This window comes from Apium graveolens, chromosome 2 (genome assembly GCF_009905375.1).
Source record: "Apium graveolens cultivar Ventura chromosome 2, ASM990537v1, whole genome shotgun sequence".
In the NCBI taxonomy this organism is placed as follows: domain Eukaryota; kingdom Viridiplantae; phylum Streptophyta; class Magnoliopsida; order Apiales; family Apiaceae; genus Apium; species Apium graveolens.
Genome location: NC_133648.1, coordinates 160,631,511 through 160,635,714, shown reverse-complemented (window position 1 = coordinate 160,635,714; position 4,204 = coordinate 160,631,511).

Here is a 4,204-nt window from a genome sequence, read left to right as displayed (position 1 = left end):
AGAGGGGAAATTAAAGAAGAAAGATCAATCATTCAAGAGTAGGAATAACTAATCATGGAAATATAGCATAATTCACAAGATCAAGAATCATAATCATGGTATCATAAGGTTCAATGACTAAGGAAGAAAGTATTGAAGGAAGTATATCAATAATCAATAGGTTAAGAAAAAATAGGTGAATATGACAATTTAAAAGCATTGATAAGTATAAGCATTTTCTTGTGAGAATAAAATTGAAACCATGAACGATAGGGTTTAGAGACTTGCAATAACCATAAGATGGAAAATAGAATACTTGCATAAAATAAGCTTGACAAGGGAGGAACACTTGCCTTTGCTAACGATCGTAGCTAACATAAAAGCAACCTTGAGCTCCCCTCCTCAACTTTGATGGCAAGAGTCTTTCCTCTATCTCCTCTTGAACCTACACATAATATAGCCTCATTACTAAAGGTTTTATACACAACTCGAAGGTCTCTTATATACTACCGACTCTAATGCAACACATAAGTATTACTTGCACTTATTATCATGCATTTCTATCACATAATCACTTAGTGCACAGAATCATGTATCATTAAAAGTAGTCACATGGCATCATGACATATAGTTCACATAATTATACGAGTATCGAATGATCTCGAGAGACTCTACCCTTGATCACTCGATCCTTCCCATTTCTTATTCTTAATCACAAAACCCTGAAATTCCTAAGTATTATAAATCCAATTACCTTAATTATTCTTAGTACATTCCATTCTACTGACCTTTTCCTATCTTACACAATTCAAGTCACACCTAGGCCTCCCCTAATTGAATTTATAAACACTTCACACAAACCCAACTTCCTGAGTACACCATTCGGCACCACCTTGTGTGCCTTCGCAAAAAAGAACCTTTCTAATTAGTGCATTCACTCAATTATGACTTTTCCTAACTCTTAGATCATAAAACTAACTCCCAAACTTTATTTGACACTAAGGCCTCACTTGGGCTCACCTATGGCTTCCTATGAAGTTCACACAATTCTGCAGCTGAACCTTCACAAACTGCTCTGTTTTACCCAACTTAAAACTCATTAATTTAACTCCAAGGTCGATTCTAATGGCTTAATATTCTTTCCTAGACTCCATTACATCTTTATCAATCAAGGCCCGTGGTTTAATTACCCAAAACCAGCCTAAATTGGACCCTCAACACACTAACTCATAAACTGTCCTTGTTTTTGGTTGCTCTCGGTTTTACACCAATGCACCTACCAAAACACAATGTTTTTCTCAATCTATGGCTACTGGAATCAAGCTTATATTAATTCCTAACACTTTGGAGCTTGGTCCTCCTAGGGCATCACGACCGCTCACTCAAAACACTCCAAACTTTAGATAAATTTTCAACTCAACACTCAAACTACACTACTCTTTTCTCCTTAACACCATTTGACTTAAGCCCACTTCACAACAAGGAAAACCAAAACTAAGGTTCTGTTTGGAAGTGCTGTTGAAAACTGCTGTACTGTGAGAAAAAGTGCTGGTGGAAAAAGTGTTGTCAAGAAAATTAGATGACTGTTTGGTAATTTTTTAATTTATGCATATTTTGAGACATAATATATAAAAATAATATTTTTGAGAAGGTTTGATGGTGAAACTAACATCTACTTCTTGTAAAAGATGAAAATAGCTTTTTTCCAAAAGCATGGGGGGACATGCTTTTTGCTAACAACAGCTTTTAGACCAAAAGCGCTTTTCCATGAAGCAGCTTTTAGAATTTACCAAAAATCTTTCTGACAACTTTTCAACAAAAAGCTGTTGTAGCTGTCTGCAACAACAATCCCAAACGGAGCCTAAATCATTAACCCTCATATTCTTCCTCTTATCCACCTATGAGATCATTCCATACTCCAAAATTATCAAAATAAATCATTATATAAACATAACTAGGCATACATGACACTTAATCACACTTTTGAATATACATGCATATATTCAAATATTAACCTCAAGTAAAATCATGATAACCATGAAATAAACTCATTTAACAACTTAATATACTTTAATCTGACAAAGTAAGTCACTATCTAGTGCATGCAAAGCAATACCAAGATCAAAACTTCACCACTTATATCATCAATAACAACTTGAAAGTACTCTACGAATACCTTTAGTTCACACCATAAAACTAACATGCAAGCATTTATATCATCATATATTAAGAAAAACATGGCATGCAAGAGTTTATACTAACATGCAAGACTTAAAACTATAGAGATCATTGACATGCATGAGTTAAAACTAAGATATATGCTTTGAAACATGATTTTTACACTAATGCAAAGAAGGCAACTAAAATTGGTTCCATTCGGCTCCTTTTAAAGCCATTTCCGAATGGTTGGGAGGGAAATGGTGGGAGTATAACACTTCACCAACCATTACTTTCTCCAAAAACAATGAATTGGAGCTTAAATTTATAGGAATCAAGGCCTTCCACTTGAGTTGTTAAGTATACTTGGCATGCAACACTTAATCACTTAAATTTCTACACAAAACATACAAAGATAACTTGAATAAGGGTTGGGGGAGTTAGATTACACTAGGATCTTGAAATATTGAATGAAATTTGATTGTGTGTGTATGTGTGTTTTTTCGGTTCGTCCGAGAGAGAGAAAAGAGAGAAGAGGGAGAGAAAGAAACTGGCTTGGTTGAGTGATTGATCTCTAAAAGTGATTCCACTTGACAAGTTTGTGTGTTTTTCAGTGTTGATTGGATAGTGGAGTGAGTAAGTACCAAGTTACCCTTCCTCCAATACAACCAAGTTTTAGCATGCAAGGCTATTATAGTAAATTGGCTAGTGGAAAAGATGCTAGTGGGGTTAGAAATGACATTAATGTCCCTCTCTCCTTTCGGATGATAAAATGCATGCAAGGGCAATTTAGTAATCAACAAATATTAATTCATAATTCCAAATATCATTCAAAAGAATGACTTTTATAAAAAAAATATAATTCCATAAATTATAAAACTTATACCATAAAATAGCTTGGAATTTTAAAAATTTAATGAGATCACTTTTATAATTTTAAAGAAAATATATTTTTGAAAAGTAATTATTGTCAATTAATAATATCTTGAAAATCACAAACAAAATTCCAGATAAAACACTTCGCTCATCGATTTATAATATTCTGCTAAACTTGGTCACATAAGTATTTAGTTAACACATATTCATGCAAGTTTATAATATTTACACACAAATATCTAAATATCTAAACACGAGTCCTTTGTTTAGTTGAAAAACAAACAGATGTAGAAAAAACTTGTAATTCTCTCAAGAGAAGTAGCCGAGTTCTTATTTTCAAGAACACAGATGTATAGCAAGAATTTAATTTAATACAAATCAAGCAAGTTTTTGATAAATTGCTTGTGTGTCTACATCTAGTATTTTATCACTACAAAAATCATTCAACCGTTTTGTTCCATAAGCCATAAATTATCACAGTTAATTAAAAATAAAGAAAAACACATTCACCCCCTTTTGTTGAACTTTATACCTAACAAGTGGTATCAGAGAAATACAGACGCCCAAGCTAACAGCCGTAATATAGAGCATCAACGAAGAGCCTCCCTCTATTACTATAAAAGGGTTAAAGAAAGGTTCTTTCGACAAAGGAGACTTGGTCATAAGAAAGATTGAGGGCTCGGAAGTCAGTGGAAATGGAAAGCTAGCCCCTAATTGGGATGGTCCTGACAAGGTCAAGAAGATGCTGGGACGAGGATCCTACAAGTTTTAAATCCTGAACGGTGATGAAGTGCCTCGCACCAGGCACACTTTAAATTTGAAGACATATTATATCTGTGATGTGCGATACACGTTCTTAGTATTTATTAGTAGTAGAAATAAGGTTAACAAAACTTTTATTCAGTCCATCTAAGTGTTGAACCCATCTTCCAGGATTATTAGCTATTTATGCATGTTTGCTCTGTTTATCTTGTTGACAATTTTACTTATATATCAGCACCCGCTGAGTGCAAGTCTAAAATGATCAAATGACAAAAATAAAAGACGGGTAGATCATCAAAATGCACGGGAAGAAGATCCAAAAGATCACGACTCGTGTCCTGAAGGGCCATAAAGTTACAAGTTATAAATGTCTAAGTCCGCGAATGACCCCAAATAGAAACTGAACAAATAAGTTCGGAAATCGCATGCG